This window comes from Excalfactoria chinensis, chromosome 1 (assembly GCF_039878825.1).
Source record: "Excalfactoria chinensis isolate bCotChi1 chromosome 1, bCotChi1.hap2, whole genome shotgun sequence".
Taxonomy (NCBI): domain Eukaryota; kingdom Metazoa; phylum Chordata; class Aves; order Galliformes; family Phasianidae; genus Excalfactoria; species Excalfactoria chinensis.
The window spans coordinates 125,098,200-125,112,691 of record NC_092825.1 but is presented as its reverse complement, the minus strand read 5'-3'; the positions used below and the strand labels follow the sequence as shown (position 1 = coordinate 125,112,691).

Sequence of the window (14,492 nt, the reverse complement as noted above, 5' to 3'; positions counted from 1 at the left end):
CTAGATTGCGCTCTGCCTTCCTGGCTCCTTAGCACAGCTGTTAGCATCCACTGCAGTGCCTTTAACTTCTCTCCCTTCAGTGCCATACACTGAGAGCTGCTCACAGGTTGGTATATTGACCAGAGCTCCTTTTGCTTACTCTTCACTCTTGATGCTAACATTGATTTCCTTTGCCTGGCTGAGAGTGTCAGTTCACCAGCTCTGACATTTCCTGCTTATCATCTTCTAAAAACATCATACCTCGGAGCCAAGTCCTTCCCTATTCTATTTTGAGCTCCACTTTTACTGGATATTCTGCCTTTCAAACTTTAGCACTTAGGTTGCTGTGGCATTTCTGGTTATCTGTGAGTTCTGTTGCTTGCTAAACCTGGTTGGAGCAAGTCAGCACCAGCAAACTGCCTCTCTGTGGTTCCTGGGGGAAAGTGAGAGCTTTTAGAGGCTGATTCCTGACACATACTTTGCTTCTGTGCTCTGACTTGTGCTCTTGCTGCCTTGTTTCTGAGGAAGTGAAGAATTTGATATGTTTGCTGACTCTTGTTGATGTAGTCTGTTCAGCCTTCACAGTGCATTTAATGGATATGCATGGGTTAAAGTAATTTTCAACCCTTTAAAGAGATCAGAAGTATTATACAACTATTGGAGAATAAGTTTTTAATTTATTGTCTTAAATATTCCTTTATTCCTTCTTAGTGAGTAGGAAGAATCAGTAGTTTTCTTTATTTAAAGCAAATTCTGCAGTTTCTAATTTTCTTGTATTATTTCTAAATGGGAGATTTTTACATTAAAATTGTAACTCTACAGACTACATATTTCTTCTCTTTAGTACCTAGATCATAAGTTTTTCGTTCACAGTGTCATGAAACATCAGAAAAACAATGCTGGAAATGATTCTCATAAAAGCAAAACAAATAAAAGACCACAAGTTACCAAAAATATGCTGCCTTTCAGTGCGGAGGAACATTTATGTGGGCTAAGAAATAATTATTTCTTTCCCTTATAAAAGCTGTAATTGCTACTAATTTCATTCAAAGTTTGTTACTATTTGTAAAATGTTTCAGGCAGGTCTCTCAATTACTTTTATGGTAGAAGGAGCAGGGGGTAAAGAGTGGGTAGATGAAATGTTCAACGACCACCACAGCAACAAAAGGCTTGTACTGATTAGCTGCTATCTAAATTACAGATTATGAAAATAAACATGAAGCTTTTTCATGTGATAGCTGACAATGCCAGGTCCTTTTGAAAACATTTGACCGACCTGTTGTACTGAAGCCTAAAACAACAACAACAAAAAAAACAATAAAGAGACTATTTAGGAACACTGCATGATTCTATAACAGGTACTGCTTGCCTCTCCTCCCTTTTTAGATCTACTGTAAAAAGAAAGGTGAAGATGAGGATAGCTAGTTTTTACTTGTCTTCCTTTAATTTTAATGTAATGTGTCAGTTTCCTTTTCTACCCTAACCACAGCTGTTGCTTTTGAATTACAGCCTGTGTAAAGTCCATCCGTAGTTATGGTTTTGGATCCCATAGTTGTGGTACCCTGCTGTGCCTGGATAGGACTCGAGGAACCTGTGGTTTAGTGCCAGTGTTTGTCTTTACTTGAGACTTCCTCAGTGAAGCAGTGCTATGCAGTAGTTAGCTGATAGGTAGGTCACTTCTCAGGCAAAATAGATGGTTCTGAGGCTATAAATGACTACTCACATGTTAGGGAGAGAAGTTCATTTTTCAGGCTGTGCTGAAGAGCTGGTGCAAATTAAGGACTCTTGTCTTCCTACATCTTTATTCAGCTTGGTGTCTCCGTTTAATCTTGATATAATCGGCAAAGAGAATTATGCTGTATTCTATTTCAGAAGCCCTTTCACAAAAGGATTTTTTTTTTTTTTTATTCCCCAAGAGGAATTAACAGAGAATTACTGTAGTCCAAAATAGCTTTAATCGATAAAGTATTTTTACCTGTCTTTATGGCTGGCTCTGGCTTACATTTCTATCACTGATCTATGCTTGCATTCAACTCTTTTCATTAGGCCTTCTTTGTCTCTAAAATTATTTTGTTTGCAAAAGTGAATGTATTTTGAAGCATACCTTGATAAGAATGTGTCTGTCATTTATTAAATAGGTCTTTAAATACTTCTGCACTGATTAGAACCAACCTTAAAATAGTTTAAAACTATTTCTCCTTTGTCCCATCTCTATGATGTGTGAAAGAGTTTGTACCATATGTATGACAGGAAGCTAAGTGATGAAAAGCTATCTAAAATCATGGAGTAAGGATGTCAAAAAAAACAAAAACCAACCTTTAAATGGCACAGCTACTGATGTTTTTGCATGGCCTACTTTTGAGAAAAGTCCCTAATGGTCTGAAATCAATTAAGTTCTGAATGTCAAAATTTAGATTAATAATGGAAGAAATGCTTTTCCACTATCAACATTTTTAATAAGATATTTCAACCTCAGGCTCCTACTGGTCTTGATTTTGCTATACAGAATGGGGAGCTGCTGTGTACGGCTCCTTAATCTTTACATGGTCCCACTGATACTTGGTGGCATTAATCTGGGGAATAATTTACAATGCAATACATGTAGAGGCTGGGCTCACCATGCAGCTTAAAGTTTGTGAGTTTATGGATGGAGAACTCGTTCTGATTGCATTGTTACATAATGTATTTTGGGAAAAACAAATAATGGACTTGGGGAGAGGAAGAAGAATAGTGCGGTCTTGGCTTTTGTGCTTGTTAGATTTGTTACTAGTCAATATGCCTCCTCCTAGCTTTTTGTGTAATGCTGTATTATACCATACTGCAAAGGGCAAAGGCAGCCATGAATAGGAACAACAGATCTAGACCTGTAAATGTGTTTAAATAGGCAGTTCCTCTTCATGACCTTTTGTATGAGGAACATACCAGAAGACAATTTCTATACTGAGGATTGGAGCTTGTTAACTTGCGAAGGAGTACAACTGAATTGAGAAGACAAGACAGAGCATTAGGAATCTGCTGAGCAAACACAGAAGTCTTATGTTACAGTTCTTCTTTCTTCTTGCTAATGAGAAGTAATTTCTGTTAAAAAATGCTGAGTAATAGTCAGTGAAATTGGCCAGCTTCACATTCAGTTTTACCGGTTTTTCATGTAGTTTACCCAGTGCAGCAGATGGTACTGAGAAAACAGTAAGTCTTTGCAGCTACTTTCTCCAGCATGAACAATAGTTCTTTCTGAGGCATTTGAAGAACCTCCCAGTCTCAGGTCACAAAGACTAGAGTGAGATCTACAAGTCTTGCATTGTGAAGACAGTGAGAAAAATTTAACTCAGAAAATGTATAGAGTGTATTGAATGAGTGAAATGAATGGATGTAGGCAATTCCTACTAGAGCACAGCATTTTCTTTGGCAGTGCAAGGAAATGTAACGTTTAAGTCATATATAGTAGCATCCAATTGCCTCAAAATGAGTTTATGCCTGGGTTTGGTTGTCTCTTTTGTTAGGACTTGTAGTTTAATATTCAAGTGAAATTATTACATCAGTGAAAAAACAGGGTATGCTGGTTTGAAATAGAGGGGTAGTTATGCATTGTAGAGAAATGTAAAGATTAAACCAGAAAATTGTATCTATGTTAATGGGACAAACTGTAATATTCTCAGAAGCGCCTTCTCTGTGATCCAGATTGAATTATAAGACATGTACATAAAAATTGAGTTTACTGATGCTTCCATGCTTGTGTTGTATCGTTTTTTAGGAAGAGGCGAGGTTCTGAATTAAGGGAAAAACATTGGGCAGATGTTAATTGGAAATAACACATCATTTGATTATGAAGTTCAGTGTAATATTAGGATCTTGCTGACCTTCCCTGTCAACGTGAAGCATGGGCAGATGTTGGCATAAAGAGGAAAGGAGAACAGAAGTGGATAGATATGAGCAGGCCAGCTGCCAGAAGATCAACTGACTCAGTGCTGACATCAAGTGCAGTCTGGGGAGTCCTTATGTAAGCCAGCTTTCCTGTGCAGCAAGTGTGGTCTGTAAAGAAATGCACTTGTAAGGTACAGTGGAAATGGTTTCACACAGCTTCCTTTGGATTGCTTTGCTAGCTGTTACTTTTAAAGAGATGCTACTGAGGCACTGGTGGATGATGTGTTGATGGTACCAAGTTCAACCACTGAAGCGCCTCCTTTTATTTACTTTCAGAGACCTTGAGATGACTGTGATAAATGCATCCTTTGCCCTCCTCCCATGCAAGTCACTAAGCTCTGCTTTCATTTGTGGCTTCCTCTGTTTGCTTTCTGCGCAGGGTAAAGGTTCTGGGGCTGATGCTGTTACCAGCGGATGTTTTCATTTGCCTAAGAAACAAACAGTGCTTTGGTCATTGCACATCACAGTAGCCATGGGAGTTAATTAGCTGGAAGAAATGAGCCACCTGCTGAGGTACACTAAAAGGGAGCTGTGATGTTCTACTGAGCAAGACACTGAGGTCTAGTTTCTGCACCTTTCCATAGGGCTCAGATAAACCAGGCTGCAAACTGTTAGGATGAAGCAGAGTATGTATGTAGCTGAAGGAGGGGTGACTGGAAGGGGGAAGGAGGAGGGAAGGTGTCACTGTGGGTACTGCTGGTGTTCCTCAATCTGCTTCTGTTACTGTAATGCACTGGAAGCCAGTCCATTATTATATAATATAATATATAATATATATATATATGTGTAACAGTATAGCTAAGGAGAAAAAGCTCAAGAACAGAGGTAGAGGGAAGTGTTCTCAAAAAGGACAATGCAACTTTCATGGCAAAGCAGGCTGATAGGAAATCTGCCAACATAAAAGAGACTGGGGAAATCATTTACTCCATAATGGACATCGCGATGGCTTATAAACAAACAATTCCCAGAGACTTGGAGATGATGAGGAACGTCAGAATTCCATGCCCTAGTGTGTTCTGAGGTCCCGTGTTCAGTATTACAGTCTTTAGACTTTCCACTTCTAGACCCAGAATCCAAACACTTTCTACTGCAGAAGGTGAAGCCAAAGAGACTAATCAATTAGGCAGCAGAACTGCTGTCTACAGCAGCTAGATTGTTTCTGATTTGCAGATAAGTATGTGCACGTTACACAGTGCATGCTCACCCTTGGTGTATTTCATCTCTTTGAGGTCCTAAACAGCTCTTTGAGTCATCTTTCGTCAGGATCTATCCTTTAAGATGGACCACAGTATAATATTGAATGGCGATATGTTGAAGCATGCCTTACATTTAAAAACAAATAACAGCAACAAAGGGTCATTCCTGTTTTGTTCTGTGTCATAGCTGCTGTTTGGACCGTGTCCTTGCTGTTGGATTCATGCTTAAAATTTGCGAGGGTCATGGCTGTTTTTTGGTTGTGTGGGTTCTTTGGTTTGGTTTGGTTTTGTTTTTATCCTCAGGCACACTGTGGAGTTTAGTGTATCTCCATGACTGTGCTTTAAGGATTGCTCTGCTCGGCTTGATTTTATCTCATCTCTTGGTCCCTGCCAAGGCAGTGTTCTTTGCTGCTTTGAGATACAAGGAGGGAGTAAACATTTGCCATCAACAGCAGAAAGTTTGTTCAGTGGCTTTAATAACAACCAGATTTGGTAGTGAAGAGTGCAACGCACCTCCTTGGATTGGGTGGATGGCCTTACCTTTAATGTGATTCAGCTTTACAGCAAGGTATCTCTCTAAAAACCACAAGAGCTATAAAAGTCATGCTTTGATGTTAGCTTTGCCCTGAGAATTCTCAGTGCAGATCTGTTTATCTGGATGGTAGCCAGCAGGACATTTGCTAGGGATGAGGAAAGATGTTCTGCTGTAAATGCTTTGACATAAACCGAGTGCCTTTTCCCAAAATATCTGGGGTGTTTATATGAATGGCTGATAAGCAGGTCTATGCATTGTAATGGCATAGTTCCTCAGGCCAGCAGCTTCTTTTGGCAATACTTTCTTCATTCATTCCATCGTGTTTGTTTCCATGTGGTTGACCTGCTGGCTCAGAAGTAAAGGATTTCATCTGCCCTTTCTGAAGCCTTGGTTTACTCAGTGCTGATTGCTTGGTATAATAGGGCTTTCAGAAATAAAGTGTAATCAGCACAGTCCTGCATCTTAACACTGTCAAGCATGAAGTGCCTGCCTTTGGCTTCAAAGTGCCTGCTCTCAATTGGAAGTGGTGGGGAGTCTGGCAGGCCTGGGGAGTGGCTATGTGATCAGGTTGCTTTGTGGCAGTCAGTCCCTACTGACATGGAGAGATATGGGGAAGGCTGCCAGAATCCAACCTTTCCCCAGATGCCCTGGCTGCAGCTGTGCCCTTCTGTAGGCATTTTGTCCTGGTATCAGGCACGTAGGCTTCCTTCTCACGCACATGTAGTCCTGCAGCCCTTCCAAATGCTCTCCTCTTACTGCATTTAATTCCAAAATTGTCCCCAGTGTACTTAGTGAAGCCGCTTTGTTATAAGTTTGTGATGAATAAGTGGGTATTGCCCTGACTTTGTTATTGTTGTTCTACAGTTTTTCTTGGGGTGTTGAGCTTTTCCCCCTGGTCTTGCTGGGCTGTGTGAGCACACTAATAGCAGCACACCTGGCACACTTACAGTGACAGCAGAACCAGATCAGCCATCCTAGGAGGAGAGGGGGGGAAGGCAGACCAGATTGCACAAAGAAATCTGTCTTACTGCTGAAAGAAATACCCACCTGCAGGTGTGCATGCAGGCACTTAGGTGTTGCGTGCATGCATGTGTGCCTGTGCCACACGGAGCTGGAATGAGTGAGAGGAAGCCTGAAACTTAAACTCCTCCTGCAGCTTTGCATCTGCTCTGAGTCACTGCCATGACTCACAGTGACAGCGCTCCCGTTAGCTAGCGCTCAGATGGAGCAGCTCCGGCAGCAGAAGAGGCAGGCTGTGCTCCTGGTTACCTGCTGCAGCAAGCGGCTGCGCCAAGATATTTATTTACGAGCTCGGATGAAGCACAGCAGGCTGTACTGAGCGCACTTGTCGTTATTCTTAAGGTAAGAATGCCTGTTATTGCCTAGAAGAAGATAGGAAAGGGAAATTAGAGCTGGTGAGGGCTGAGTTTCTTGCTGCTATTTCTTATTCTCAGAGGGAGCGGTGCAGCTACAAAGCTTTGTTTCAGCTGTTTGTGGTTCTGTGTAGGGAATCCTATGGCCAGTGGGCAGTGCCCATCCGAGGGAACAAAATACTTATGTTGTCATTCATTGTGTTATGTAAGGCATGGCAGCCATGTTAAGGATACAAGACCTCTTTCGAAGAAATGGTGCTGCCAGACATCAGGGCTGGCAGGATAGCACTTAAGCAGCCCTCTGCCCATGCTGTGCAGACTGCTGTAATTCTGGAGCTCTTGCTTACAACCGAATACACAGGCTTGTGAATTTCTTTGTTGACAGAATAAAAGATGGTGGTGCTAGGAATAGCAAAATTATGACTGTTTACCTTTAAGGTCCCAGTGCTGTTTTTTGCCTGTAACGTTCAGTCTGGGAGCACGCACAGCCTGGGATCTGCGCAATGCCTGGATGTAAACAGCCTCTTCAGACTCTTGAAAGCATACATCTGTATCCTGTCCTTTTTTCATTTTGTGGTACTGAAAGCCCCTGTATTATATATGTGTAATATATACACACACACACATATATAATACAGGGGTTTTCAGTAAGTAATGCACACACACACATAAAACCAATTGTTGGTGCAGGATATATACAAAAAGTGGGATGTATTTTAGTTAGTGTTTATGGTATGCAGAGTGGGTTAAACAGTTTTTCTGTAGTGTCCTTACTGTTATTTTATTCACTCTGGTGTAGTAATTTTAACGTAATCTAGACTGGTATTGCCAGTTGTCTTCACTCACAATCCACTGAGTTTTGAGCCTTTGCTGTCCTGCCCCTAAGTGATTTTCTGAGTCAGGGAATCTTTTGTTTTTGAACTTAAGTACTAAATTAGCACCAAAATGACTGCTGTCTTCTCTCAACTAAATATGGTGCAGTAGTAAGGGCATTTGGAAATGACAGCATCCTTTTTCTGATTGCTAATTTACAGCATTCACTCATGCCCATTGTTTTTCTTGCTGTGAATTAATTAGATTTGGCATGACTTCCTTTATTAAAAAAAAAATAAGAAGAAAAGGGGGATTAAGTTTCTTAATAAAATGAATAGTAAGATTTGTTAGTGCAACTGCAGTATCTTTATGGGTGTTGTGACATCCAACTAAGAAAACTACAGTGTGAGAACTTTTAAAGCAATGCCAACCATGGGCTCTTATCTCCCAGAGCAAAATCTTGATCACCAAATCTAATGATTTATGTTTCTGATATGATACGTGTCTCGTGTTGCAGGATCGTAAATGCAAGATGGTTTTTGCAATGTGAGGGTTGGTTTTAGGACTGCTCACTAACAAAGTTCTGGCACATGACAGTCTCCCCTCGTTCTCCCAAATCCAGGAGATTCGAATAAAACACTCTTTAAAGTATTAATTTTTCCATTGGTTTGCACGTGAATTATTGCTTTCTGATACTGTCAGAATTGTGCTTACCTTCATTTTTGCCTTTACTTTTGTATACATGTAGAGAAAGAATTCTGTATTCTCTGAAAACAGAACTTCATTATCACGAAACTTAAATCTCTTCAATTGAGTTTCCATAATTTCTTTTCTAATATGTTATGGTTACAGTTAAATAATTAACAGCAAACAGTTTTGAAGAGAAATTGCAAGTACATGCTTAAGATCTAAAACACCAGATGAGGGTTAGCCCCTGAACACTGACTCCCCATCCCAGCTGTCCATTTGTGGAAGCAGTGACCACCAAAGAGAGCTACGTTAGGTTCATCAAGGTCTCATGCTGTTCCCTGTGCCCTGCCTGCTGCTGGAGTAGTGCTGAATGAAAGCAAGAGTCTGCTCAACAAGAACAAAAAGCCCAACCTGGCAAGATAGCTTGATGGTTTGCTTTGTGTAGAAGAAAACCACCTGGGAAGAGCTAGAGCAGGTTTAATGTTGATTTATTATTATGCTATCTTGATGATTACATGCCATCCTTTATTAACAAGTCATAGCTAAAGTGGAAGCAACCAAGGCAGGAGAAGTTTGTGCAGAGGAGTTCTTATAACTTTGTTACATGCAAAGGAAGCAGTTACATTGACTCTTTCTCCAATCACCCTAACAGTTTTTGTTGCTTCAAGTTGGCTTTGTATTAGGCCATGAAAACAGAGCATCCACATCAGGATGCAGTACTCCAGGTGAGGTCTCACCTGCACTGAGTAGGGGGACAGACTCACCTCCCTTGCCCTGCTGGCCACACTTCTTTTGATGCAGCCCAGGATATGGTTGGTTTTCTGGGCTGTGGGGGCACATTGCTGGCTTTTGTCCAGTTTGCCATCCACCAGTAACCCCATGTCCTTTTCAGCAGGACTGTACTCCATGCTCAAGTCCCCCAGACTGTACTGATAGTGGGGGTTGCCTCAACCCAAGTGCAAGACCTTGCACTTGGCTTTGTTGAATCTCATGAGGTTCTCCTGGGCTGACTTGAGCCTTTTTTGTTAGCACTGCCCATAGGGTTTTGTTAACTCTGCTCTTAGCTGAAGTTTCTCTGGACTTCCTGGTGGAGCTTTAGCTCTTGTTTTCCATCTGCACTTCAGTTGCTCTGCTTTAACCAGTTTAACGAATCTCTCTCCTTGGTAGATTTTCTGCGTGGGCAAGCCATAAAAGGTTAAAGCTGTTAAGGTCGTGTGATTCCATGCTTCCCTTTCACTCCTGTGCCACTCATGTTGTGAACAACAGGTGCAGTGTTCAGCTGCTCTTTTATTTATTTCCTGCTTGGTCCAGCCTTCTGCTTATTTCTGTAGCTTCCACTATGGCTCTGACCTACTTATATATTTTGAGCCCTGAGACTGATTCCCTGGCACATACAAAGCCATATTGCTGATTTATCTTGGATCTCTTCTATGGTTCTTCCTCAGGCCTTGAGCAGATGTTTTGCAATGGGAACTGGTGTCATCTTGATGCCTTTCTACCACTGCCTCCTGTGGTGTGAGAAAAGGGACTCATCTCTTTCTGTGGAGAGATGAGGGGCAAGGTGGAAAACAGAGCATTTTGCTGACGTTTGAGACCTTGTGTTGGAGGAAGCACCCATTCTGTTGCTTCACACAAGAGCTCTATCAGCAGTTGTTTGAGCTGACTTTGCTAAAGGTCTGATTAAAAACTTTCAGGAGATCCAGTCTCAGTATTAAAGTGAATTTATGTGAAACATTTAATATGAGGTGTCTTGTTTTTTTAATTGCATTTTACAGTTTTACCTAATGGTCAAACAGTTGTGAAGCACTTGCTGAATTAGATGCTGAGTTTACAACAGAGTAGAACATGGTCTGTGCATGCAATAAGGATTTATATCACGAAAACAGTTGTCATGTTTCATAAAGTGATTACCTAATGACATTACACTTCTTGAAAGAGGACGCTGCAGTACATGAGAAAGAAACAATATATTGCTCTTTATTTCGTATGTCTTTGTGTCACAAAACAGCACAGCGATTGTATTTCCAATGCAAAATTTGGAAAGGAGGGGGGGGAAGAAGTTTGTTTGAGTTGGCCCTGTTACAGCTTTTTTGTTTCTTTTTTTGCATGTTAGAAGCCAGCCTCTGGGAAGGAGTTTGTATTGGAACAAATCCTCACGGGATGAATTGCACTGATCCATCTTGTATGTTGGAGAACTCCAGCTTTGTTTTTACTTTATTGAGGTTTTTATGTGAGTTGTTTTGGTAGTCTTTTAATTGTATGTATGTATACATACGCAGGGCATCTGATTTGTCCCTGTAGCTTCTGTTTTCTGAGTAAGTTGTCTTGTTGGTATTAGATTTTAACAGCTCTTTTATAGGGGAGAGGAAAATAACTGTAAAGTCTGTGTGTGCTGTGTCATGAAAAGCTCTTCACTTAATCCTGGAGCAGTTGAAGCGGAGACATAGAGGGAGGTTTGGGCACAAATTTGCCCTGAAGGCCTGGGTTGCTGGAGGGACTCCTGCTGTGCTGCATTGTTTGAGGTTTGATATCCCTTTCAGTTTTTGTCTGTTGAAACTTCTATGTATTCTTGAGCATGTGCAAGTTTGAATAGAGGGTAAAAGATGTTGCCCATACCGTGACTATATCAATATCTTTTTATTTGCCTTCAAGGCCTGAGTTTCCACCTGCCCAGTTCTTTTTGCCTGTCCTTTGCCCCCAGCTCTGGAAACAGAGCCAGCATGGGGGTAAGTATAGTTCATTTCACCCTGGGTAAATAAGATTATGGCCTGGATTACGATGGTGTGTTATTTCTGTACTGAATTCTCCTTGTATTTTATAGAGATGCAGAAATCTGGGATTAGTTCAGCTTTTGGTTTGTGCTGCATCTTTTAAAGCAGCAAAGTACTTCCACAGCTTGAATAAACAACAGTAGGTAGGGTGTTCTACATCACTGTAAAGTGACCCCCCGTGTCTAGGTAAAGCACAATTAAAAAGAAATGGATTCATGATCCTTACTTCAGATTAATTTTTTAGCAAAATGTGACGCACTGCCAGATGGCAGAGCTATTACAGACAGAGGTGAATGGTGAAGTATGTGCTTTTTCTGCAGGCTGTTTGGGCGGTAAATCTGATTTTGAAAATACAAAACAGGAAGAGGCTGCAGTATTCTGTTACACTAATAAGCCGCTCTGTGCAATATTGTAGAGGGTTTACATAGAAAGAATTACATCCTGAATGCTGCTACTGGTAAATATTAGTATTGTGGCTATGAATATGTGACATAAACGTGCTTGCAGTTGAGCTGGCTGGAGTGAGGTCTTTCTGATTTAAATTCTCTCTCACATGTTAGTGCCTGGAAAAAATTCATTAAATTATACTCTTCCTGAGATAAGTGGATGACTTTCAAAGGCATTTCAGTAAACAGGAGGTAGTGAGTAATAGGTAGAACGTGGCCTTTCTGGTTTTGCCCACAGAAGAAAGATAGATAGTAATTGTCCCATACCTTTGTAGGGTCTTTGATAAGAACATGGTATTAAAAACAACAATACTTCTACAGGACAGTGACTTTACACAGAAAAGTTGTGTGAAAAACTGAGTACTGTTTTGCCAGCATATGTGCAGTGAGGCAGACTTGGAAACCAGCTACCAGAAATGGATAGTGAGAAGAAAAACGAGGAGTTACCAGAGAATCATTAAGTTTTGAAAAGACCTCTAAAATCACCCAGCCCAAGACACCCCCACCATGCCCACTGACCACATCCCTCAGTGCCACATCCACACAGTTCTTGAACACCTCAAGGGACGGTGACTGCACCACCTCCCTGGGCAGCCTGTGCCACTGCAGCACCGCTCTTTCTGAAAAGAAATGAGAAGAAATTGGTGTTCTTAGCTGAGCTTCTGTGATGTCTGTCCAGTTCAGCTGGGGAATAGAAGGGCAGTGGGACAAATTTGGTCCAAATTTTCTGAATTTCAGAGAAATTGCATGTGATAGTATCTCATAAAGGAAATTGAGAGAGTATTTATGGTATAACTACTTACAATGTTTTGTAATTTGCTTTCTCCCAGCAGTAGGTATTGATACTGTGAGACCCTAGAGGGCTTTGTGATCTGTACTAAATATTCACTGAGGGTTTCTACAATCAGTTTATTTGCTGCTGTTTCACTGAATACCAGGTGAATGGTAGGTAGCTGTAAGGGTGGGGATAATAACTATTGGTTATAGTAAGAGACACCGTTTAATCCATGCTCCAGTGATGAAGGCCTGTGGTCTCTGGAGTGAAGCCACCAGCACTGTTGTTGACAGTGTTCAGGAGACTTATTTTGGCGAACTCCAGGAAGTCACACCAGTAAGGATAGGGGTGAAATACAATCAGATGCATCTCCCACATTATGACCTTAAATTATCACATTTATAGCTATGTGGTGATTATACATCTTTTATTACTACATCCTTTCTACCATTATCTTTTGCAACTGAATGTATGTATTACTGTCCTTTCAGCTAATACAGTCATAGTGAGACTGAGTCAGTTATCTGGGGGCTCCTGATCAGTGAAGATACAAATGGCACTCAACAGTGAGTTCCTGTAGGCCGGGTGGGACTAGGTGGCTTTGCTGCCCGTGAGGCTGGCTGCTTTGTGAGGGGCACAGGTGTCTGCAGGCTGGTGGAACATGCAGCATCTTTGTGTGTTGTCATGCTGAAGCAGCACCGGTCTCTCAGCCCACTCATACAGAATCCTTTGAAAACATCAAGTTATTTTGGTGCACGGGAGTGACGGAAAGGGCCGAGCTTCTTCAGAATGTGGAGGGCAACAGAAAGGGACCTGCTTGGGCATCTGGAAGGACAAACTTCTGTTTGCACATGGAGCATTTGAAGGAAGCATCTGCTTTTCTGCAAACCTCAGGAGATTGCCAATGTGTGATTGCATGAACTGATGAAGGAAGGATGCATGCTTTCAACATCAGCCTGTCTGAATTTTGGCTATCTTCTAAATACTTTTTTATGGTGGGTTCCAAGGGTTTCGTATTTGCTCAAAATGAACTGAACATTCTTTTCTGTGCTTGTTAGTAGGATTTATGTTTCAGAATATGTTCCCAGTCTTTTATTCAGTGGGAAATAAAAAAAAATATGAGAAGGATCCACTGGTAAGATTTTACTTGGGGCTAGGCACAGTTTGGCATGTGTACCAATAGTTTCTTTAAAAACTGGAGATGCCTCTAAATACTGATTTCATATAAATTCAGCAAAAAGAGAGAAATGCAAGGCAGAGCAGTCATTTATCCATTTAAAGATCTACTTAGCTGTTGTATTTGTGATGAGCAGCAGGCAGGAATTCATTGGTAACTTGACTCTCGATTAGACTGGTGAATTGATAAAGCTTTCTGTCATAAGCAGGGCACCCAGGATAAGTGAGTAGAGTGATTCCTTCCTAGTACATGTCTAATATGTCACCAGTAACGTTTCCAGGTCTCTAAAAGGCTTCTAAGTGAAATAAGGGGGGGTATACAGATGTTTGGGAGGGTTGTGGCAGCTGATGGAGTCTGTAATATCTGGCAGTGTTTATTTGTTGAAAGTACAATATAATTTCCCCAACTTACATGATGCACGCTTTTTCTCCCCATTCCTCTTTGGTTCATGTTTCTGGGACACAAAAGAGCAATGCCTTCACAGTAAACGTAACTTTTATGTCAATAATAATGCAGCCTGAAACTTTCCGCAGGTTGCATTTGGGGATCCATAATATCTGTGTGTATGACAAGATCAGTGTCATGAATTACTCTAGAAAGAAAACTGTTCTTAATGTCATCCTTCTAGGGATTTTCATAGCATTGAACATCCTTGGAAGATTATAAGTTGGTTACACTGCTGAAAGAAGAATTTCTACTCATTACTACTTGAATGGTTGGCTTTCCATGGAATACTATGTAGCCTGAAGGCATAGTTTCCTGTGGTAAGAAAGACAGACATATAGACATTCAGTAGCTAAGAAAAATGTCTTATTG

General features: G+C 41.1%; 1 protein-coding gene across 16 annotated transcripts in view; it reads left to right on the top strand.

Annotated features, from left to right (window-relative positions):
• Nucleotides 1–14,492, top strand: part of INPP4A (inositol polyphosphate-4-phosphatase type I A) — a 106,473-nt gene that overhangs the window by 18,177 nt on the left and 73,804 nt on the right. For 8 of the 16 annotated variants that reach the window (XM_072336034.1, XM_072336028.1, XM_072335997.1 and 5 more), the window contains exon 1: nt 6,823–6,993. The exons of 5 other annotated variants lie outside the window; for them this stretch is intronic. The gene's annotated coding sequence lies outside the window, so the exon portion shown is untranslated. Of the gene's footprint in view, nt 1–6,815; nt 6,994–14,492 lie in introns of those variants that run through there. 3 more of the 16 variants (XM_072336043.1, XM_072336006.1, XM_072336023.1) reach the window with 2 other exon arrangements.